Below are 25,610 nucleotides of genomic sequence, written 5' to 3' on the forward strand. Positions count from 1 at the left end.
TTACCACTTTTATTTCATGCATTCCTGTCAGTATTCCTGTTGTCCATCTTTCAAAACAGTCAGTTTTCACATCTGAACAGAATCCATTAAACTTTGCCTTCAAGTACACATATGAATTGGTAAGATCATGGACGAGTTCAACTGACTACCAAATAGTGTGCTGACACACACTATCCAGACATGGTACCAGAGGACAAATCAACATTTATGGAACTTATTAACACTAAATAGTGAGAGGCACTGTGGCGCAGTGGTTAGCACTGCTGCCTCACAGATTCAGGGTCCCAAGTTCAATTCTGATCTCAGGTGACTGTGTGGAGTTTGCACTTTCTCCTATATCTTTGTGGGTTTGCTCTGGTTTCTTCTTTTTGTCTACTGTGTACATTCCCTTGGCCGCAGAAAAATATTTTTCACTGTACTTCAGTACATATGACAATCAAATCAAATCAAAATATCAAATCCCATAGTCAAAACTTGTGCAGGTTAGGGGGATTGGATATGCTAAATTGCCCTTTTGTGTCCAAAAGGTTAGATTGGGTTACGAGGTTACGGGGATAGGGTGGAAGCCTTGGTTTAAGTATGGTGCTCTTTCCAAGGGCTGGCGCAGACTCGATGGGCTGAATGTTCTCCTTCTTCACTGAAAATTCTATAGATACTGCTCAGTGTGTCCAATATTATCAGCTATTATTTGTGGTGCTTTATCCTGACGGGAATCATGAAAGAAGGGATCACTGGGCATAAAAAAAGACAGGAAGGCGTTTTAGGCATCGCCTGATTAAGGGATTCTCACACAGCTATTAAAAGGCATAAAAATGTGTGTACATGTACTGAGAAACGATTCAGTCCTTCAAATTGTGTTCTTACAAGAAATTGCGTATTTTCCCTGCAACTAATATTTAAATGTCCAAAAAAAGCGATAATCTTTCTGCATGGCTCTCGCTGGAAATTTTCAGCTCGACACAATCTGGAAACTGGATTCCGTGCCGCCATTTGTCTCCTGGGTAATGTAGTCCGTTCTAAACGCGGTGCACGCCGGTAGTTGTATGCCAGGCGCAACAGCAAAAACTACTCAGTAGTTAATATCAACACATTCACCACATCTGTTCGGTGGAAATAACACCTTACTCCTTTTGCCACAATAATAAGACAAGACAGTGAACGGTACTTAGTCCAGTGTATTTGATTTGTGTCCGAATGATTCTCCGTGATGGTTGTACCCGGTGATGGTGAATGTGCGTGTCAGGGTGAAGTGGCCATGTTTACGGTGCGTGGTGGAGGTAAACAGAGGCTGCGAGGCCGGGGCTGGTGGAGCCGCTGCTATTTATTGTCGGGATCGCGGCTTTATTGGAGGTCGCGGGGCGGCTTTCCTCCCTGACATAAAGTGCGAGACAAGGCAGGGGAGGAGACCAAACATTGATCCGAGAGGTCGTCGCCGGGCTGAAGGGCGAATAGTGAAGCGGGTTACCGTGTCCGCTGGAATGTGAGAGGTAAGTGACTGGGGCGGGGGTCAGTCTGAGACATCACCCCCCCCCCACCTCTGCCCGACAGCGCCTCTTCACCCCACTTCATTGATCCCTTGACAGGGTCCACTTCTCCCTCATCTTGACAGGTGTCCACAGCCCCCCTTCCCCCTACTGTGCTAAACCAGCCCCTAACATGGGGAGAATGTACAAACTCCACACGGTCACCCAAGGCCCCTCATCTTGACAGGGACCACAGCCCCCCCCCCCCCCCTTCCCCCTCACCTTGACAGGGTCCACAGCCCCCCCACCTTCCCCCTCATCTTGACAGGGAACACAACCCCCCACCTTCCCCCTCATCTTGACAGGGAACACAACCCCCCACCTTCCCCCTCATCTTGACAGGGAACACAACCCCCCACCTTCCCCCTCATCTTGACAGGGAACACAACCCCCCCCCTCCCCCCTCATCTTGACAGGGAACACAACCCCCCACCTTCCCCCTCATCTTGACAGGGAACACAACCCCCCACCTCCCCCCTCATCTTGACAGGGAACACAACCCCCCACCTTCCCCCTCATCTTGACAGGGTCCTCAACGCCCCTTCCCCTTCAACTTGACAGGGACCACAACCCCTCTTCCCCCTCATCTTGAGAGGGACCACAACCCCCCCTTCCCCCTCATCTTGACAGGGTCCGCAACCCCCTTCCCCCTCATCTTGACAGGGTCCAGAACCCTCCTTCCCCCTCCTCTTGATAGGGTCCGGAACCCCCTTCCCCCTCCTCTTGATAGGGTCCGGAACCCCCCTTCCCCCTCCTCTTGATAGGGTCCTCAACCCCCTTCCCCCTCATCTTGACAGGTTTCCTCAACCCCCTTCCCCCTCACCTTGAAAGGGTCCTCAACCCCCTTCCCCTCACTTGATAGTGTTTCCAACCCCCCCCCCCCCCTCACAGGGTCCACAACCCCCCCCCCCCCCCCCCCCCCTCCACAGGGCAGGGTCCCTTGCCCTTTTTAATTATTTTCCCCCAGTTACGAAGCTTTCATATTTACTTCATGTACTTTATGTTTCATATATTTTGCAAGCGTGAGGCAATGCATAGGAGTTGTTGACTAATTGGAAAGTTATTTCAAGGAGCTAGCATGAGCACTGCAGGTCAAATGGCCACCTTTCTCAAAAGTCGAAGCTGGAGATCTGCAATAAACACAAGAGAAACTCAGCAGGTCAGCCAGCATCTACTTGGTAACTCCCAGAAGAGTCACATTGGACTCACGAGCTTAACTCTGTTTCTCTCTCCATAGCTGCCAACAGTTCTGCTGAGTTTATTCCTCGCTGCTTTTATTTCAGGCCTCCTTACTCTTGCTCTGATGTTGAGAAGCCAACTGCATTTGTGGAACCAAGGATAACTTTGAAGGATCATGACATTTTGAAGTGCTCTGGAGATTATGCACTTTTCTTAGAATAACTTGAAACAGTGTTTATGTGCATGTAATAAATTATGTTTAATTGGAACATTTCAGCATACAGGTCTCAATGGTTTTTGAGCTTGTCAGGTGTCTGCTTTCTTGCATTTAGTGACACTACGCAATGTCTGAATGTAGGCTGTGTCCAAAGTTTCCATGTTATATACAAGGTCAAAGTTTATGATCCAAAAATGTGGGCTATGGTATACCACAAGCCTATTACTCTAGATTTACTGCTTATTATTGTATAGCCAATATTATATAATCAGTAATAATAATAAAGATTATTATTATTATTGTCTTTTGTGTACTCCTGACTTTGGATAATCAGATGAACAACATGCTCATGGACAATATTCCAACCTAATTTAAGAATAGTATGAAACGTATGCCTATTCAATCTGTAAGTTGAATCAAAAGTCTTTAACTTTAACATTAAACTATTGAGCCCACTCTCATTTCAAGAACCTTAAAGTCAAGGTCCCTTTCAGAAAATGATACAACATAGAAGGAGTTCATTCAACCCATCGTACCATGCTGGCTCTGAAAGAATAACCTAATTAGTCTCATTCCCTGGTCTATCCAAAAAGCTGTGCTAATTCTTTTTCGTTCTGAAAGTTGCTATTGAATCTCCTTTTCGATAGTGCAGTCTAGATCATAACTCACTCCGTAATATTTTTTCTCTTTTTGCCTCTGGTTATTCTGCCAATTTCCCCATGAGGGTCTTGAACTCGGGGACACAGTTTCAAAATACGGGATCTCTCATTTAAGATCGAGATGAGGATTCTTTTTCTCTCGGAAGGACATTCTTTGGAATTTTTGATCTCTGACATCAGTGGAGGGTGGGTCATTGAACATATTCAAGGCCCAGTTAGACAGATTTTTAAACTATCCAGGGTTATGGGAGGCGGGAAGCAGGCAGGAAAGTGTAGTTTAGGCCGCAATCATATCAACCACAAATGGCTCAAAGGGCCAAATTTCCTACTCCTATTTCTAATGTTCTCAATTTCATGACCGTCTTGGTAGAAGAGATCACTGCACAATCATTTTGGAGACAAAATCCTATCTAATGGGATAGATTTCGATCAGATCTACAGCTCAAAACCCTGCATCCATCAGATTCTGTGGATCATAAGTAACAGCAGAAATGTATTGAAACACAAATTGTAACTTCACCACTTCATCCCTTACTCTACCATTATCATCATATCAAGAAAGCAAACCTGGTTCAATGAAGAGTGTAAGACTGCATGTCATGAGCAGCACCAGGCACATCAAAATATGAAATACCAACATGATGAAGCTACAACAAGTAACTGTAAACATGCTAAATCGCTGAAGCAGTGTTCTGTATACAGAGCTAAGCAACCCCACAAACAGTAAGATCCCCCAATCTGCAAACCTGTCACATCCAGTCCTGTGTGGTGTTGCACATTAAATCAAATAACTTGAGGCTCCATGAACATTGCCATCCTCCGTGTTGGAGGAGCCCAGCAAGTCAGTGTGAACCCCAAATTAAGTATGTGCAATTGCTTTCAGCCAAAAGTGCCAAGTAGACAATCCATCGTAGCCTGCTCCTGAGGTCCCCAACATCACAGATGTCAGTCTTCACGAAAATCGATTCACTCCATGTGACATCTAGAAGCTGCTGATTTATGGAAGGCAGCAAAGATTACGAATCTCGACAAAATTCCAATTATAATGCTGAAGACTTGTGCTCCAGAACTAGCTGTGCCATAGAACTGATTGCACAGTCTTTAGTACCATTTGCAACATGCTCCCTAACTGAATGCAGTAATGATTGGACTGGTAAGTGGCAAGTAACATTCATGCCACACAAGTACCAGGAAATGACCATCTCCAACAAGAGGGAACTATCTCCTTTGATGCTCATTGGAAAGGTCATCCCTGAACCCCCATCATCAACATCCTGGAGATTACTATTGATCAGACGTTGAACTGGATCAGCAATATAATTATCATGGCTACAAAAGCATATCAAAGGCTGGGAATGTTGTGGCAAATAACTCCCATTCTGACTCTGTTGGGGGGGGGGTCGCCCTGACAAAACAGTCACCTGGAACCTCGGGGGATTTAACGTCCCAGTGAAAAGATCCAGAGTCTTTGCTCATCTAAAAAGTTTGCTTTTATAAATTTAGAGGACCCAATTTTTTTTTCCCCAATTAATGGGCAATTTAGCGTGGCCAATCCATCTACCGTGCACATCTTTTTGTGTTTTGGGAGTGAGACCCACGCAGACACGGGGAGAATGTGCAAACTCCACACGGACAGTGACCCAGAGTCGGGATCGAACCTGGGTCCTCGGTGTCATGAGGCAGCAGTGTTAACCATTGCACCACCATGCCTCCCTATGCCCATCTGAAGAGTTTGAAACCCAACATAGTCTTCCTCCAAGAGACACACCTGAGGGAGAAGGACTGACTGTGGGTAAGAAAGAGCTGGGTCAGACAGATGTACCATTCATGCTACAGGACGGGGGTTGGCCATACTGCTCAATAAGGGGACAGCATTTTCAGCGATGAGGAAGGTACATCATATTCAGTGGTGTCTTGATAGGGGCACCAGTGGTCCTTGTAAACGTGTATACTGCAAACTGGGACAACGCAGAATTCGTGAAAAAGACCATGGTGGAAATCCCCGACATAGGCACGCACACTGATTCATCATGTGAGGGGACTTTAACTGCGTACATCACCCACGGACAGAGCGACCAAACCCCACATTGGGGAAAAATCAAACATGATGACGGAACTGGGTCTGTTCTTGCAGCATTTGGGGGCAGTGGATCCATAGAGGTTCACACACCCAGGGAAGAAGGAGATCTTCTTTCGGGTACACAGGGCCTACACCAGGATCGACTGTCCACTTTTTGTCGTGGGGAAGCAGGGTACTCCACAATCATGATCCCCGACCACACACCACATGTGTACTGGAAGAGGAGGTGTACAGCAGCCAGTAAAATAGAGGGAGGGAGGGGGGAGGAGGGGGAGACACACAAACAAGCCACAGGACAAAGGGGAAAAGGAGAGAGGGGGTGAGGGAGCGATGGCAAAGCCGCAGGGCAAGCTGAAACCCAAATTTAATTGCAAATAAATACCTGTAAATATATTATCTGGCCACACTGGTGATTGTAACAGATGTAGGCCGACTTAAGGGGGACCAGGGCCACAGCAGGAGGGAAGACAATTGCATGTAAATATATGTGCCGATTTCTGTACCTCTTTGTCTTTTTTAAATTGAGTTTGCACGGTTATGCAGTATGTAACTTGGGAACTGATTTGTGAAATATAAGATGTAAAAAACAATTTTAAAAAAATATTTTAAATGGAAAAGGCCGTCTGGAACTCTTGAGTCCAGATCATGTGGGTGTGATTGGCAGGGAGCCCCCTAACGTCTTTCGCACCTATCCTCCAACTCCGGGAAGAACCTGCTCATGTGTGTCTTAGTAAGGTGCGTTCTATGCACAACCTTAAGCAACATCGGGCAGGAGGAGGTGGAGTTGATCCTGTGCAGCGCCTCGATCCAGAGTCCTCCCCTTGTCTCCCTGCCCAGCTCCTCTTCCCATTTCATTCTGGTCTCATCCAGTGGGGTCCTGAACATTTCTATGAGTCATTCGGAAATGTTGCCACATTTGTTCAGCCCAGCCATTGTATCCAGAAATGTGTGTCCGGGTCACTGGGGAATGGTTTTGTCTCCTTGCAGAGAAAGTCATACAGCTGCAGGTACCTGCGCTCGCCCACGTTTGGGAGTTGGATGCTCTGAGAATCCTCCCAGGATCACCAGTCTACCGTCCATGGACATGTCCTTCACTCTGTATCCCTCTGTCCTCCTTCCACGTCCCAAATGTGGAATCTATCCTCGTCGTTATAAACCTATGGTTGTTGCAGATGGGAGCCTCTATGGACCTTTTCCGAATGACAAATAAATCTGTGCATGAGGAGGCCTTGTCCACGTGGGAGAAGAAAGGATAATTATTTTTCTCTCAGATGATTGATCCTCCACGGGTCTACCCCCCTTCATTGGTCCGTTGAGGCCCCTCACATTCCATATTACTCTTTCTCTCCCCCCCCCCCCCCCCCCCCCCCCCCCGCTTTTTGACCTTTGTTCCTCCTGAAGTTCTGCTTCCTCCCCCCCCCCCCCCACCCCCCAAACTTCCCACCAGGCGTTCCCTACTGGGAGCCGCACCACAGCCTCCTCCTTCACTGTACTGCTGTACACCAGGGTACTCTTTCCTCTTTTCTCCTGTAGCGGCTCCCCAAACAGTCTGTATCCCCTATTGAATCTTCAACTACTTCTCTCCCACCTCCGCGCCTCTGCCAGTGTTCACCTCTGCACTCTCAACATTTAGAGCCGCGTTCTGGCCTTTGCCCTCTATTATTATTTGCCCAGTCCATTTTTCTGGACAAATTTGTTTTCTTCCTCTGGCGAGTCAAAATAGTGCCCTTTACCCTGGTATGTGACCCATAGCTTGGCACGGTAGAGCATGCCATACCGCACCCCACTTTCATACAGCATGGATTTGGCTCTGTTGAATTCTGCTTGGCGCTTGGTCAGGTCAGCACCAATGTCCTGGTACAGACTGATGGAATGTCCTTCCCACTTGCACCCGTTTGCGTTCTTTGCCCACCTTAGGATCTGCTCTTTATCCTGCTACCTGTGGAGTCTCGAGATTATCACCAGTGGTGGTTCCCCCTCTGGGGGCTTGGCGAAGTCCTCCTCACCGACTAGCTTCCCGAGAATCACTGCTTCGTGTTCTGTGGGGTTTCTCCCTATGTTCCCTCCAGCAGCCCCACGATTCTCAGATTCTGCCGACGCGATCAGTTCTCCTGGTCATCGACTTTGTCCTTCAACCCCTTCTGGATTATAACCAGGCTCACTAACTCGGCCTCGAGTTCCGCGATCCAGTCCCCTTGGTCCGTGGCAGCTTTTTCGACATCCCTTGTTGTCATCTCCTGCGCCTCTGGCCTAAGCTCTATATTATCCATTGCCTCCCTCATGGGGGCCGTCGTGGCTTCCACTATCACCTCAACGGCTACCAGGTGGTCTCTTCTCATCTCCTCCCTATGTCTCTGGAGCTCGGAGGTGATGAAACATGTCGCTTTGGTCATCAGCACCTGGGCCTGCGCTGATAGCTCTGTGGGATCAACCCTTACCCACTCTGTGCCTCCACGTGCAGTTTCCTGCTCCGAGGCTAATGTTTCCCTTCCCTCATCTCTACTGGCTTTTTGCCCACCAACCTCTGCTCCTCCAACTTCAGCTTCATCCGCATGTACGCTGTGTAAGAAATAATTCCCCCCACCCCCCCCAAGGACGGCCTTAAGAGCCTCGCGTAGCACAGAGGAAAGAATTGAGTTGAACTTGTTTAATTTAATATAATAATCATCTTCTATGGAGGTAGAAAAATTCTTGCAAAATTTATTATCTGTCAGGAGAGTAGTATCCAATCTCCAGGATGGCCATTGGGCAAGGTCAGACTCCAACAATGTATCAGCAAAATGTGGGGCATGGTCAGAAATAACAATTGCTGAATATTCAGCCGCCATTATTGAAGGGAGGAGAGCTCCATTCAAAATTTAAAAAAGCAACGCAGGAAAACGCCTGATGGACTTGTGAAAAAAAGGAAAAAGCCATATCGCTCGGGTGCAAAAATGCTCCACGGCTCCACACCCTCTCCTCTGTGCCATAAAAAAGTCAAAGGTTTGGATTGATCCAATTTGGGTCCAAAACACAGTTCTGGTCACCTCCTAAAATCGCTTGTGCAAGTCAAGTTGGGGAGAGAGGCTGAGAGAGAGCTGATAAAATTTGTTGTACCAGTTAGGGGCATATACATGACGAATGTTCAACAGGAAGCCACAGACCACAATATTGGGGTCAGCCATAACCTGAGAAGAGGAGAACTGAACACTCTTCTTAATTAGAGTCACCATAGTCCTGGCCCTGCCATTGAAACTGGAGTGAAAACCCTGCCCAACCCAACCCTTGTGTAACCTGGTCTGGTCCTTGACGGGCAAGTGGGTTTTCTGCAAGGAAACAATATCGGAGTTTAGGCTCTTAAGATGGGCGATTATCCTCAACTGTTTTACTGGGCCATTCAAACCCCTAACATTCCAAGTAACAAACTGATGGGAGGTTTCCCGCTACCTCTTAATCTGGAGTCAGTCATTCCCAAAGAGAAATACCAAACGAGGGACATTGAAAAGCAAAACTAAAAGATGCACCCAAGATCGCCACTGAGCCAAGTTAGATGACTCGACAAAGGCGGATCCACGGACAACCTTCCCACCCCAAATACGCCATACTGAAACAGGAACAAACGACACCTTATTCTATAACTTACAGTTAAGGAAACACAACTAATATAAGCTCTAAGCTCATTCTTACAAAATATTATAGTGATCTGCAGAAAGCTCCTAACGCCTCTCCTGTTAACTAAACCCTTGTTAGCAGGGAGACTCCCAGCTGAAAAGGAAAACCTTATTAATGCCACACTAATGCTTAATTATTGCGGCCAACGACAACAATGAAAAGAGAATGGAAACAATAAGTTAATGTAAAAAAAAAACAAGTAGCAGAGATTTCTCCAATTTATCCAAAAGCGCACACAAACACCTGAACATTAAAATACATAAAATGCAAAATGCCTGTCCACAGAACCATAAAATCGATTAAACAGCGTTCAATTTTAGCTTTCGAACAAAGGAATCCGCACCTACAGCATGTAAAAAAAGTGATATTTTCCCCCAACATTCACTCGAAGGGGAGCTGGATAGACCATTCCAAACCTGACTCCATTCTTGTACAAGATGACTTTCACTCCGTTAAAGGCCGATCGTTTTGCTAGATCCGCACTCGCATCTTGATACAGTCTAATGGAGTGGCCTTGGCACTTAAGATCACCATGTTCTTTTGCACATCGAAGAACCTGTTCCTTTTCTTTAAAACTATGAAAAGACATGATTGCCGCACAAGGTGGATCTCCAGAACGAGGCTTTCCCCACAATACGAATGTCCTGCCTCCTGGATCTATTTTCCAGGTCGTTCAGTTTGGCTTTATAGTAACGACTTATTGCTCTCAACCACTGAAGTAAGATCAGTTCTCCATGCTCTTAATTGTAGCTCCATGAGCTTCGATAGACTTATTTGTGTTTTCAAGAGCCAAATGAATGGGGGCCAGGGTCTCCTCAGCGGATCTTTTGGAATTCATTGCCAAGCTTTGATGGTGTTTATCCAGCTCGCTTACCAAAATGTTGGTGAGAGCTTCAGCCGTTGGTGGAGTGGTCAGAGATGAAGAATCTACCCCCACCATCTTAACCTCCAGAAGATCATTCGATAGATTTCAGCTGAAATTCATCTTGCCGTTGTCTTTCCTGGGCGTCTACGAGAAGGGAAGACTCTATTCTGCTAAATTACAAGAATTCCTGAGAAGTAAAAAGTTTGTGGCGCCAGAAAAAAAGGACAAAAAGATAAGCTTTCCAATGGGAGCCACCTCGTGTGTGTCCTTCCCCTTGCATCACACCACTGGAAGTCGCCACAGAATCAACTTTATCCCAATATTGTCAAAAAAGCATTTCGGCTGTTCGGGTACACAGAGGGAGAATTCAGAATGTCCAGATTATCTAACAGCATGTCTTTCGGGACTTTCTGGAGGAAACCGGTGCACCTGGAGGAAACCCACACAGGCACGGGGGGAACGTACAGACTCCACACAGACAGTGACCCAACCCCGGAATCGAACCTGGGACCCTGGAGCTGTGAAGCGACAGTGCTACCCACTGTGCTACTGTGCGCCCTTCCCTATGGAAAGCCCTTGATGGTACCAGGGATTTTTACTTGAGGAATGATGATGGCCAAGTTACCAGTGCTACCAGTGATGAGAAGGAGAAGGAAGATTCATTTGTTATGCAACCCGGCTATTGTGAACAATGGTTTCATGGTTCAGATGATGAGCAGAATGATGTCAAAGGATTTCCACGTGAGGGTCTGTCATTAATTCATTATGGTATATATTTGTTGTGTTGGATAAAATGTATCTACTTTGTAATGTTTTAAAATATATAAATGTTGGAAAATTAATATGAATTATTTAATGTTGTTACATTTTACTTTTTTCCATTCTGGCGTTCCTTTTGGGCCCAAATGAAGCACAAGGGAATCCCTCAAATATAAAATTCAACTCCCTGACTTTGGTTTAGAATTTGGTCTTTTTACATGTGTATACAGCAAATATTTGTCATGTTTATTGGCATGTTTTCTGATTAGTTTGCATTATTTTAATATAATTTTACTGATTTTTATAGCTTAGAAACAAAGAATTAATATTGAACCTAACTCCGTCACTGATTAGGCCTCCACTTGAGTGTTGTGGCTAATTCTGAAAACCAAGTTTTTGGGAAAGATGTCAAGGCTTTGAAGTGAGTGCAGAGATTTACTAGGATGGTATCCGGGATGAATGAGTGACTTGTTAGGTGGAGATTCAAGAGAAACTGGAATTATTCTCCTTCAAGTAGAGACGTTTATTGGGAGATTTAATAAATTAATTAATCAAATTAATTGATTAATCAAAGGTTTCCATTCAGTATGTTAATCGGAGAACATATTGTTACATTAATGAGGAAAGAACTGGGAGAAAAGAGTTGCATTTTTACACTAGGCAATAATCATCTGAAAACCAATTCAATAATAACTTTCAAAATACAATTGTTTATATTTGTAAAGGAAAAAATTGCAGGGTTATGGAGAGATACCAGGGGAGTGGAACTAAATTATTTTATTTGAAAGAAGCGCAGGATTGATGGGTACAATGTCATCATGTGCAATATAATTTAAACACCCAAAGTATATGTGTTAATATTCACCCCCTGGGGAGGAATTGAAATCTTAGCTGACGATTTTGTTCAAAAGCTTCATTGCTGTGCTCCAGTTTGACAAAATACATTGGATTACACATCCTCCTGTCAGTTATGTATGGAAAAAGAAAAGTTCATAATAATGAACAGCTGAAGTTTAATATAGTATCTGTATCAGTATCTTGCTTCCTGACATGGCAGAACTTGCTGCAAGTGTTCCACACCAATATGACCATTGTGTAACAATCACTTTCTCACCATACATTGTTTTCCTTTTGCCTTGTAAAGTGTTTTTAAATGTTTCTTTGTCTGGAGTATTGAGAAATCCAAGTTGTTGCTACATGGATAGATGGGAAGCCAAGGTTGTTCTCAGAGCAGGGAAGGTTGTGAGGAGATTTGGATTGGATTTGTTTATTGTCACATGTACCAAGGTACAGTGAAAAGTATATTTCTGCGAGCAGCTCAAACAGATCATTCAGTATATGAAAGGAAAATAAAATAAAATACATAATGGGGCAGCTCAAGGTGCACAATGTAAATAGAAAGACACCAGCATCGGGTGAAACATAAAGGAGTGTAGTATTAATCAGCTCAGTCCATAAGAGGGTCATTTAGGAGACTGGTAACAGCGAAAAAGAAGATGTTTTTGAGTCTGTTCGTGCGTGTTCTCAGACTTGTGTATCTCCTGCCCGATGGAAGAAGTTGGAAGACTGAGTAAGCTGGGTGGGAGGAGCCTTTGATTATGCTGCCCGCTTTGCCCAGGCAGCGGGAGCTGTATGAGTCAATGATAGAGTCAATGGATGGGAGGCAGGTTTGTGTGATGGACTGGGCTGTGTTCATGACTCTCTGAAGTTTCTTGCGCTCTTGGGTTGAGCAGTTGCCATACCACAGGGATTTTCAAACTCGGGGTGCAACGCGGGTGGGTGTCTGGAGGGTCGTGGAGTGATTAGTGTGGCGTTCCCGATCGTGGGAAGAAGTTCCCAACTGCCGCGACCAGCTTTTAAGAATGCCGGCCATGGGCAGTCCCCAATTGGTTATGGTGTTTGAGGGGGTGGGCGGCACGAGGCTGGGCTGTGTGCTGGTCACCGCGCACAGAGCGGCGGGGTGGGGGGAATGGGCTGACGGGCATCCATGTGGACGTGGTGCTAACAGTGGTGGCCCCAGCTTGGAGCTCCGCTCTATTGCTCGTCCTTTGCGCGCTACTCGGCTCGACCCCCACCACTGATCAGTAGTATGCAACCTGCGACTTGGTCAATTCGTTCAACGGCCAGCACAACATCCGTTTGCACTCCCACAAAGCTGGCCAGGGAAGTGGTCTGTGACTGGAGTGGATACAGTGAGAGGAAGCCAGGTCAGGTTTCTAAGATTACTGATTAACCGAGGCCGGTCAATAGGTCTGACATTTGTGAACACTGGAAGAAACCTACAGTCATCACTTTGTGTCGACACTCTCTGGAAACCAGGAAGTAAGTGCTTTTGTTCGAATGGTGCACAAGGTGACTTGGATGTTTGGATAATGCATTGCTGTGGAACCAGTAAGAGAATAGTGTGACATTGTGCATGTTTGACACGATACCTCGTCTTTAAAGTCTTTGTTTGTACAGCAAAAACAAGATTGTACTTTTTTCTATAATTTGTTGCATTTCTAAAGAAATGGAAATATATTTTTAAAAAGTTTGCGTGTAAGTGTAAGGATCTGCCCGATGGCGTGCGTGGCCACGAATGGGAGGAGGTCGGAGTACTTCCGGCTTTACCGAGGGACCAGGCAGGGTTGCCCCCTGTCCCCCTTGTTGTTTGCACTGGCAATCGAGCCGCTGGCGATGGCATTGAGGGATTCAGACAGGTGGAGAGGTTTGGTGCGAGGTGGGGAGGAACATAGGGTGTCGTTGTATGCCGATGACCTGTTACTGTATGTGGCAGACCCGGTGGGAGGGATGCCGGGGGTGATGGAGCTGCTAGCTGAGTTTGGGACCTTTTCAGGTTATAAACTAAACTTAGGCAAGAGTGAGGTGTTTGTGGTGCACCCTGCAGACCAGGAGGAAGGAATTGGTAGGCTCCCGCTTAGGCGGGCAGGGGAGGGCTTTAGGTACCTGGGGGTGCAGGTGGCCAGGGACTGGGGGACTCTTCACAAACATAATTTCACCAGACTTGTAGATCAGATGGAGGAGGAATTCAAGAGGTGGGACATGTTGCCATTGTCGTTGGCGGGGAGGGTGCAGTCCGTCAAAATGACGGTGCTTCCGAGGTTCTTGTTCCTCTTTCAGTGCCTGCCCATCTTTATCCCCAGGGCCTTCTTTAGGAGAGTGACTAGCAGTATCTTGAGCTTTGTGTGGGCACATGGGACTCCGAGAGTGAAGAGGGTGTTCCTGGAGTGAGGGAGGGATAGAGGCGGGCTGGCGCTGCCCAACCATTTGGGGTACTATTGGGCGGCCAATGTGTCAATGGTGCGTAAATGGGTGATGGAGGGGGGAGGGGCGGCGTGGAAAAGAATGGAGATGGCGTCATGTAGAGGTACGAGCCTGGATGCCATGGTAACGGCGCTGTTGCCGCTCTCCCCCAAGAGGTTTACCACAAGCCCGGTGGTGGCGGCGACCCTAAGAATCTGGGGACAGTGGAGACGGCATAGGGGGGAAACAGGGGGCTCGATGGAGGCTCCATTGGGTGGCAATCATCGGTTCATCCCAGGGAACAGGGATGGGGGATTTAGGGGGTGGCAAAGGGCGGGCATCAGTAAATTGAGGGACCTGTTTATTGGCGGGAGGTTTGCGGGCCTGGGGGAACTGGAAGATAAATTTGGGCTTCCCCAAGGGAACATGTTCAGATACTTACAGGTAAAGGCGTTTGCTAGGCGACAGGTAGAGGGATTCCCTTTGCTGCCCTCGCAGGGGACGATGGACAGAGTGCTTTCGGGGGTGTGGGTAGGAGAGGGGAAGGTGTTGTGACATCTATAAGGTAATGCAGGAGGTGGAGGAGTCGTCAGTGGAGGAGCTGAAGGCTAAATGGGAGGAGGAACTCGGGGAGCAGATAGAGGACGGGACTTGGGCGGATGCCTTGGAGCGAGTCAACTCTTCCTCCTCATGTGCGAGGCTTAGTCTCATCCAATTTAAGGTGCTGCACCGGGCCCACATGTCCGGGACTAGGATGAGTAAGTTCTTTGGGGGTGAGGACAGGTGCACCAGATGTTCGGGGAGTCCAGCGAACCACGCCCATATGTTCTGGGCATGCCCAGCACTGGAAGAATTCTGGAAGGTGGTGGCGGAGACGGAGACGGTGTCGAGGGTGGTTGGATCCAGGGTCAAACCAGGGTGGGGGCTCGCGATTTTTGGAGTTGCGGTAGAGCCGGGAGTGCAGGAGGCGAAAGAGGCCGGTGTCCTGGCCTTTGCGTCCCTAGTAGCCCGACGAGGATCTTGCTGCAGTGGAAGGATGCGAAGCCCCCAAGTGTGGAGACCTGGATCAGTGATATGGCGGGATTTATAAAATTGGAAAGGGTCAATTTTGCCCTGAGAGGATCAATACAAGGGTTATATAAACGATGGCAGCCTTTTCTGGACTTCCTGGCTCAAAGATAGGTATCTTGGTCAATAGCAGCAGCAACCCGGGGGGGGGGGGGGGGGGGGGGGGGTGTTCCTTATTGTTGTTTCTATTATGTAACTTAATATTGTGTTAATTCGCGTTGTTGTCAATATGCTGTGTTGTTCATGGAGGTGGGGCGAATGTTTATGATTGCTATTATTATTGTTATTTTTGGTATTTTTTTATGGTTCGTTGAAAAATGGAAAAGAAAATATGAAAATCGCTTATTGTCACGAGTAGGCTTCAATGAAGTTACTGTGAAAAGCCCCTAGTCACCACACATTCCGGCTCCTGTTCGGGGAGGCTGTTACGGGAATCGAACCGTGCTGCTGGCCTGCCTTGGTCTGCTTTCAAAGCCAGCGATTTAGCCCAGTGTGCTAAACAGCCCCTTGTATAAATTCATTGTATAAATTCAAAATTTTTCAATAAAAATTATTTTTGTTTAAAAATGTAAGGATCTGCATGTTCAACTGATGTTGTTTTAATTTTTAGCAGTAAAAAGCCATAAATTTGGAAACATTAGGTATTAGAAATAAAGTTTCAAAAACAGAATGCCGGCTGCGACCGGCATATAAATATGAACGATGAGTCTTTCCGGCAAAGGTAGCGGCAGAGAGAAGGTCATGTGCCCGGCACATCAATGCTTTGGGTGCAAAATCATAGAGGTGAGATTCCTCCGTTTTGTAGCTGCCAGCAAGCAAGCAACAAGACTGTGTGAAGAACTGAAGATGGCCCATTTTGTATTAAGGTCGAGAGGTCTAGAGATACAAACAGAATAGGATCTCACAACTAAATCTGCTGGATAGAGCTTCCCAGGAGAGTCTACGGTAGGACAAGGCAGTGCTGGTGTGAGCTGTATCCCGAGCTCCAGAGCCTCTGGTGAACAAACAATTAAGAAGAAACTGAAGTCGGGAACAAAGCAGTATAAAGATTATTTCTGGAGGTATGGTGCTAATTGGATTGGATTTGTTTATTGTCATGTGTACTTTGTTTATTGTCACTGGCCAAGTATTTTTCACTGGCCAAGATCTTGGCATCTAGAATTGAGGACTGTGTGCCAGACATGATTGCGGAGCACCAAACCAGGTTCGTATAGGGCAGGCAACTGGTGGCCAATCTAAGGAGGCTGCTCAATGTGATTATGATGCCCCTGGAGAGCAGGGAGGCCAAGGTAGTGGTAGCAATGGATGCCGAAAAAGCTTTCGACCGGGTTGAGTAGGACTATTTATGGGAGGTGCTGGGACGTTTTGTGTTCGGGATGGGATTCATTGACTGGGTTAGGCTGCTATATCAGGCACCAGAGGCTAGTGTGAGGACAAACAGGACGACAGCTGACTGCTTCAGACTGCACCGCGGGACTAGACAGGAATGTCCACTCTCCCCAATGCTCTTTGCGCTGGCTATAGAGCCGCTGGCAATTGCTCAGAGAGCTTCAAGGGACTGGAAAGGGCTGGTCCGGGGGGGGGGAGTGGAACATAAAGTCTCGTTATACGTAGATGACCTGCTGTTATACGTGTCAGACCCAATGGCGGGGATGGACGGAATCATGGAGACACTGAGGGAATTTGGTTAGTTCTCAGGATATAAGTTGAACATGGCAAAGAGTGAGATGTAGGTAGTGCAAGCGAGAGGTCAGGAGAGAAGGCTGAGGGAGCTGCCGTTCAGGCTGGTAGGGGAAAGCTTCAAATATCTAGTGATACAAGTAGCGCGAGACTGGGGTAAGTTGCATAAGCTAAACTTGTCCTGGTTGGTGGAGCAAGTGAGGGACGTGTTCTGGAGATGGGATGCGCTCCGGCTGTCATTGGCGGGGAGAGTGCAGACAGTGAAGATGTCGATTCTCCCAAGATTCTTGTTCATATTTGAGTGTCTCCCCATTTTCATTCCACGGTCCTTCTGTAAGAGGCTAGATAAAATTATCCTGGGATTTGTTTAGGCGGGAAAGTCCCCACGGGTGAGGAAGGCGATGCTCGAGAGGAACCAAGGGGACGGGGGGCTGGCCTTGCCCAACTTTAGAAACTACTACTGGGCAGCTAACATAGCCATGGTAAGGAAATGGATGGTGGGTGTGGGGTTGGTTTGGGGGCGGATGGTGGCTGCTTCGTGCAGGGGCACAAGTTTGGCAGCCTTGGTTACAACACAAGATACACAGGGGCTGGTTTAGCACAGTGAGCTAAACCGCTGGCTTGTAAACTAGAACAATGCCAGCAGCGCAGGTTCAATTCCCCTACCAACCTCCCCGAACAGGTGCCGGAATGTGGCGGCTAGGGGCTTTTCGCAGTAACTTCATTTGAAGCTTACATGTGACAATAAGCGATTTTCATTTTTTTTTCATTTCACAATGTAACTACGCAAGCACCGGCATCAGATGAAGCATACAGGGGTGTAGTGTTAATGAGGTCAGTCCATAAGAGTGTCGTTTAGGAGTCTGGTAACAGCGGGGAGGAAGCTGTTTTTGAATATGTTAGTCCATGTTCTTAGACTTCTGTATCTCCTGCCCGATGGAAGAAGTTAGAAGAGTGAGTAAGCCGGGTGGGAGGGATCTTTGATTCTGCTGCCCGCTTTCCCCAGGCAGCGGAATGTGTAGATGGAGTCAATGGATGGGAGGCAGGTTCGTGTGATGGACTGGGCTGTGTTCATGACTCTCTGAAGTTTCTTGCGGTCCTGGGCCGAGCAGTTGCCATACCAGGCTGTGATGCAGCCAGATAGGATGCTTTCTATGGTGCATCTGTAAAAGCTGGTAAGAGTTAATGTGGACATGCCGAATTTCCTTAGTTTCTTGAGGAAGTATAGGCGTGTTGTGCTTTCTTGGTGGTAGCGTCGACGTGGGTGGACCAGGATAGATTTTGATGTGTACCCCAGGAATTTGAAACTGTTAACCATCTCCACCTCGGTGCCGTTGTTGCTGACAGGAGTGTGTACAGTACTTTGCTTCCTGAAGTCAATGACCAGCTCTTTAGTTTTGCTGGCATTGAAGGATACGTTGTTGTCGCTGCACCACTCCACTAGGTTCTCTATCTCCCTCCTGTATTCTGACTTGTCGTTATTTGAAATCCGGCCCACTATAGTCATGTTGTCAGTAAACTTGAAAATGGAGTTGGAACCAAATTTTGCCACACAGTCGTGTGTGTACGTGGAGTATCGTAGAGTTGCTCAAAATCATGACGAGTTTGGACAGAGTAGATAGAAAGTATTCCCAGTGACCTAAAGGTCAAGAACGGAGGAATACCGATTTAAAGTGATTGGTGAAAGAACTAAAGGCAGCATGAGGGAATTTTTGGACGAAACATCTCAACAATATATACATAGAACAAACAACATTAGAGCAGGAAAAGGACCTTCAGCACACCAAGCCTGCGTCAATCCAGATTCCTTATTTAGACCTACCACTTATTGCCCAAACGTTCTGTATCCTTTCATTCCCTGCCTTTCCATGTGTCTATCAAGATACATCTGGCAAAGCGTTTTAGGCACCCATCATGCTCTGCATGAAACACGTTGCCTGCACATCTCCCCTAAACTTCTGCCTCTCACCTTGAACCTGTGCCCTCTTGTAATTGAGTCTTCCACCCTAGGTTCTGACTATTCACCCTGTCTATACCTCGTAATTTTGTAGATCTCAACCAGGTCGCTACTCTGCCTCCGTCTTTCCAACGAAAACAATCTTGAGTTTATTCAACCTCTCCTCATAACTAACACCCCCCAGACCAGGCAACATCCTTGTAAACTTTCTTTGAACTCTGGTGAAAGCATCCACGTCTTTCTGGTGGTGTGGAAACCCGAACTGCACACAATATTCCAAATGTGGCCTAACTAAAGTTCCATACAATTATGACATGACCTGCCAACTCTAAGCCACGGCCAATGAAGGCAAGCATGCTGCATGTCTTCTTGACCACCTTATCCACCTGCATTGCCACTTTCATGGAACTATGGACCTGAACACTCCGATCCCTCTGTATGTCAATGCTCCCAAGGGTTCTGCCATTTACAGTACAATTCACACCTGAATTTGATCTTCCAAAATGCATCACCTCACATTTGTCTGGATTAAACTCTATCTGCCATTTCTCTGCCCAACTCTGCAATCTATCTATATTCTTCTGTATTCTCTGACAGCCCCTTCTCTATCTTCAACTCCATCCATCTTGCTGCCATCTGCAAACTTGCCAATCAGACCATCTTGTCATGTGAGAGTACCTTTAAGAAATGAAGGAGCTCATATTACTGAAGTGATGTCAGAGGGTGGGGGGAGCTGAGCTGAGCTCACTTCTGCTTTTGGTTTCAGGTTTGAGCAGAAAGCTGGGAGTGTTTGTGTGTTTTGCAAAAAAGCTGCAAGAAGAAAACACAGAACTGGTCTGTTGATGTCTGAAAATCCAAGGACTATAAGTATATTGAATGTAACCTCATGTCTGTTGTTGAAGGTGAAGTCTTTTGGAGGTTTGAAGGAACATTTTGAGGGATTATTTAGTGTTGTATTATTTTCGAGGTTATCATTGAAGTAAGGGGTGTTAAGTGATCCAATGTTTATTTAAAAGGTTAAGTTGAATTCATGGAATAAACATTGTTTTGTGTTTAAAAACCATAATTGTCCATAATTGTAATACCACACCTGGAGAACAAGCCGTGTGCTTCAAAAGCTAACAATCCATTAAAGGGGGAGGTTGGTTGAACTCTATGATACATTTTGGTTCTGGAAACACCCCTCCCATAACAATCTACATTTTCCTCCGGATCATTTATATATATATATATATATATATATTACAAACAACCGTGGTCCCAGCACTGATCCCTGTGGAACACCACTAGTTACAGATCTCCATTATGGAAAACTCCCTTCGACTGTTACTCTGTCTTCTGTTGCCAAGCCAGTTCTTTATCCAACGAACTAGCACACCCTAAATTCGATGCGACTTTACCTTTTGTACCAGTCTGCCATGAGGGTCCTTGTCAAATAATCCATGCAGGTGACATCCTCAGCCTTTCTCTCATCAATTAATTTTTTCAACTCCTCAAAAAACTTTTATCAAGTTGGTAAGACAGACCTTCCTCGCACAAAACCATGTTGCCTATCACTAACAAGTCCATTTGCTTCCAAATGTGAATAAATCCTGTCCCTCAGTATCTTCTCCTCCATATGTTATGACTGTAACCTTACTTTGTTTCTGTAGGTTATACATTAAGAATGTGAGAGGCACCCTGGTGACAGATATTTCATTATTGATTCTCTTCAAGCCTCAGTATATGACGTTCTGCAGTGAAATTCCATTGACGAATCCATAGAATCCCTACAGTGCAGAAGGAGGCCATTTGGCCCATCAAATCTGCACTGACCCTCCCTGTCCTATCCCCGTAACCCCACCTAACTATATCTTTGGACACTAAGGAACAATGTTAGCCTGCCAGTCCACCTAGCCTGCACAGCTTTGGACTGTAGAAGGAAACCAGAGCACCCATAGGAAACCCACGCAGACACTGGGAGAATATGCAGACTTCACGCAATCATCCAAGGCCAGAATTGAACCCTGGTCAACTGTGAAGCAGCAGTGCTAATCACTATGCCAGAATTGTGAAAATAAATTATAAACGGTTAAAAGAATAAGAAAATTTCAATATTTAACAAAGCTTTGGTTTAAATAGATGTGATCTTCACTAAAATCTTTTTCAATGCCAGCAGGATGCCTCTAACCAGAAGTTTTGACGTATAAATTTGCATGTGTTGGGCTCATGAAACCAGCATTTACAGTACTAATGTCTCACTTAAAGAGAAAATTCTCTTTAAAATTGGGGAAAATTCAACAAAGTTCATTTCAGGCTTTGAAGAGGAGGCTTGTATTCAGCTACTTCTTAATAAGATACGTGCAGCTTAACAACTTTCAAGGAGATCTTTGGTCAAAAGGCTTTTCCCAAACTGAAATGAAATTACACTGTTAAAGTATAATGGGATATAGTAAAAGCAGAGGGAACAGTTGAGATTTTGCAGTGTTATTTAAGTCAGCAATGCAATTGGCAGACAAATTTAATCAAAGATTTTCTTGGAAGAAGGAATGATCAGTATAAATGTGCAGTACATCAGGAGGTTTGCAACCATTCAACTGAATGAGCTGACCCTTTGGAAAACTCATCTCTTTAATTGAATTTTAACTATTTCTCTGCAATTAATGATTACCAGTATCTCATTCTATGAAGAGGCGGCACCAGACTGGTGCTAGACTTAGTTTATTTTATTTTTTTGGAAATGTTTTTTATTGAGTTTTCATATTTTATATCCAAAAAATTACAAATTATTAGTAAAAAAAAAACACGCAAAAATTAACATGTATATTTACAGGTAAGCATCTTCATAATAACAACTGTGGCCACCCCCTTTAACCGGCATACATATTTTACATTCCCCAATATGGCCGAGGCACATGTTTATAGGCATTTATTTACAATTTGGTTTGGGGCCTTAGCTTGCCATCAGACTGTCGCTTGTGGCTTTGTCCTTCCTTTTTTTTTGGAATAATTTTTATTCAAGTTTTCAACAACCAATTTTATCACAACAGAGAAAAACAGTAACCCCTCCCAGAACAATTGCATGAATGGCTCCCACGTTCTGTGGAAGCCGTCGTCTGACCCTCGGATGGCGAATTTGATTTTCTCCATTTGGAGAGATTCCGAGAGGTCGGACAGCCAGTCTGCAGCTCTGGGCGGTGCTGCTGACCGCCAGCCAAATAGGTTTCTATGGCAGGTGATCAGGGAGGCAAAGGCAAGGGCGTCCGCCCGTCCTCCCCAGGAATAGATCTGGCTGGTCTGAAACCCCGAAGACCGCCACTATCGGGCATGGCTCTACCCTCACCCCCACCACTTTGGACATAGCCTCGAAGAATGCTGTCCAGTACTCCACAAGTCTGGGGCAAGACCAGAACATGTGGGCGTGGTTGGCCGGGCCACTTTGGCACCGTTCACATCTGTCCTTCACCTCCAGGAAGAACCTGCTCATACGGTTTCTTGTTAAGTGGGCTCTATGTACCACTTTTAGTTGCGTCAGGCTGAGCCTTGCGCACGTGGAGGTGGAGTTGACCCTATGCAGTGCTTCGCTCCAAAGTCCCCACCCTATCTCAATCCCCAGGTCATTCTCCCATTTCTTTCTTGTTGCGTCCAGTACGGTGCCGTCCCTTTCTACCAGTCGGTCATACATGTCGCTACAGTTCCCTTTCTCGAGGATACTTGCGTCCAGTAGGTCTTCCAGTAGTGGCGGTTGTGGGTACATCCTTGTCTCCTTTCGTAAGAAGTTTTTGAGCTGCAGGTACCGTAGCTCGTTCCCCCTGGCTAGCCGAAATTTATCTGTCAGTTTGTCCAGTGTTGCGATCTTGCCATCCGTGTATAGGTCCCTGACTGTCAGTGTCCCCCCGTCCTGCCTCCACCTTTTGAAGGTGGCGTCGGTCAGTGCTGGTGTGAACCTATGGTTGTTGCAGATGGGAGCCTTGTCCGACATTTTGGTCAGGCCAAATTGCTGCTGTAGTTGGTTCCAGGATTGGAGGGTGGCTGTCACCACCGGGCTGCTGGAGTGTTTTTTGGGTGGGGATGGGAGTGCTGCCATGGCGAGGGCCCGGAGGGAGGTCCCCATGCAGGAGGCCTCCTCCGCACGCACCCACTCGGCCTCTGGCTCCTGGATCCATCCCCTTACTCGCTCGGCTGTTGCCGCCCAGTGGTAGAATTGTAGGTTCGGGAGGGCTAGCCCTCCCCCTGGATTTTGTTTTTTGTAGGACCTTCTTTGGGATCCTAGCATTTTTACCCCATACGAACGCCATGATAAGTTTGTCCAGCGCTTTGTAAAAGGCCTTGGGGATGTAGATCGGAATGGATCTAAACAGGAAGAGGAACCTGGGCAGTACGTTCATTTTGATCGTCTGGACTCTCCCCGCGAGGGAGAGTGGGAGTGTGTTCCATCTTTGCAGGTCCCTTTTTACTTCCTCCGTCAGGCTGGTGAGGTTCCATTTGTGGATCCCTTTCCAGTCATGGGCTATTTGGATCCCCAGGTAGCGTACTGGGAAGATCTCGCTTTTGCTCATGTTGCGTTTGTAGCCTGAGAAGGCTCCAAACTCTTTCAGGAGCGCAATGATTCCGTCCATGCTGCTCTGTGGGTCCGAGATGTAGAGGAGCAGGTCATCTGCATAGAGTGAGACTCTGTGCTCTCTGCCTCCCTTTCGGATCCCCCTCCAATTTTGTGCTGCCCTGAGCGCGATTGCCAGCGGTTCGATCGCTAGAGAGAACAGCAGCGGGGACAGTGGGCATCCTTGTCTGGTGCCCCTGTGCAGCTGGAAGTATTGGGAGTTGGTATTGTTGGTCCGTACGCTCACCATGGGAGCATTGTATAGGAGCTTTACCCAAGCGGTGAACCCTGTTCCAAGCCCGAACCGCTCCAGTACCTCTGAGGTATTTCCATTCGACTCTGTCGAAGGCCTTTTCTGTGTCCAGGGAGACGATCACCTCTTGTGTTCTCTCCCCGGAGGGGGTCAGTATCACGTTCAGCAGGCGCCTGATGTTCAAGGTAAGCTGTCTACCTTTGACGAAGCCCGTCTGGTCCTCTGTGACCACCTCAGGTACACAGTCTTCTAGCCTTTTAGCTAGGACTTTGGCCAGTATTTTGGCATCTGGGTTCAGCAGAGATATGGGTCTGTATGACCCACATTCCGTTGGGTCTTTGTCTTTCTTGGGTATCAGCGAGATTGAGGCCTGTGCTAACGTGGATGGCAGTGTGCCCCTAGCTAGCGAGTCTGTGAACATCTCCCGCAGGTGCGGGTCCAGCGCTGTCGCAAATTTTTTGCAGAAGTCCGCCGGGAATCTGTCCGGTCCCGGCGCCTTCCCCGTCTGCATGGAGCTAATGCTGTCCATGATCTCTCCCAGTGCTAGTGATGCTTCCAGGTCCCGTTTTCTGCCCTCTCCCACGACTGGTATGTCCAGTCCATCAAGGAACCGAGCCTTCCCCATTGGGGGCTCTGAGGTGTACAGCTCTTGGTAGAAGGCCTTGAAGGTTTTGTTAATCCTCTCTGGTTCTGTTTCCAATGTGCCTCCGGTACCCCTGATTTGCGCAATTTCTCTGGTGGCTGCCTGCTTTCCCAGCTGGTGTGCCAACAGGCGGCTGGCTTTGTCTCCGTGTTCGTACAGGGTCCCGCGCGCCTGGCGGAGTTGGTGCACTGCTTTCCTGGTGGAGAGCAGGTCAAAGTTCCTTTGTAGTTCTTTCCTCTCCGCCAGGAGCTCTACTGTCGGGGACTCGGAGTATCGACGGTCTACCTCCAGTATGGAGCCGACCAGCTTCTGCCTAGCCACCCTTTCCTCCCTATCTCTTTGTGCTTTGAAGGCAATGATTTCCCCTCTTAGTACGGCCTTAAGCGCTTCCCAGAACGTGGAGGGTGAGACCTCCCCGTTTTGGTTGTTCTCCGTGTACTCTGCTATGGCCCACGCTATCCTTTCGCTGAAGGCCTTGTCAGCTAGTAAGGCACCGTTCAACCTCCATGTGGGGTGCTGGGCCCTTCCCGTCTCCAGCCGCACGTCCATGTAGTGTGGAGCGTGGTCTGATATCACAATTGCGGAGTATTCCACTTTGTCTACCCCCCCCCCCCCCCCCCCCCCACCCCCCCCCCCCCCCCCCCCCCCCCCCCCACCCCATGATTAGTCGATGCGTCACTATGTCCGGGATTTCTGCCATGGTCTTTTTGATGAAACTCATGTCGTCCCAGTTGGGCGCGTACACGTTGACTAGAACTACCGGTGCCCCATCCAGGGCCCCGCTGACCATGACATACCGCCCCCCCTGGGTCTGTAACCGTCTTTGTCGCCCTAAACATTGTCCTCTTGCCGATCTGGATCGCCACCCCCCTGGCCCTTGTCCCATAGCAGGAATGGTAGGTTTGTCCCACCCAGCCCTTTCTTACCCACAGTTGGTCCTGCTCTCTCAGGTGCGTCTCTTGGAGGAAGACTATGTAGGCCCTCATGTTTCTGAGGTGGGTGAGGACTCTAAATCTCTTCACTGGGCCGTTAAGACCCCTTACGTTCCAGGTGATTATCCTGGTGGGGGGCTTCTGCCCCCTCATTCCTGTGGGATTAACCATATTTATCTGGTGGACGCGCCACTGCCCTCCGGGGTTTCCCTTTGTTAGGGGGCCGTCCAGGATGGCCGCTGTCACTGCTCTCCCCGTGTGGTCGGGTCTCTGCGCGCCAAGGTTTCCCCTTGTCCCGGGGGCACCCGCCATGGCCGTCCAC

At 47.4% G+C, this 25,610-nt stretch overlaps 1 protein-coding gene across 1 annotated transcript in view; it reads left to right on the forward strand.

Annotated features, from left to right (window-relative positions):
- Positions 1-1,453: 1,453 nt before the first annotated feature.
- The window catches only part of atg13 (ATG13 autophagy related 13 homolog (S. cerevisiae)), a 207,915-nt gene continuing 183,758 nt past the window's right edge, over positions 1,454-25,610 (forward strand). Inside the window, 1 exon segment of the mRNA XM_038807451.1 lies at positions 1,454-1,487. The gene's annotated coding sequence lies outside the window, so the exon portion shown is untranslated.

Source organism: Scyliorhinus canicula, chromosome 9 (assembly GCF_902713615.1).
Source record: "Scyliorhinus canicula chromosome 9, sScyCan1.1, whole genome shotgun sequence".
Classification (NCBI taxonomy): Eukaryota; Metazoa; Chordata; class Chondrichthyes; order Carcharhiniformes; family Scyliorhinidae; genus Scyliorhinus; species Scyliorhinus canicula.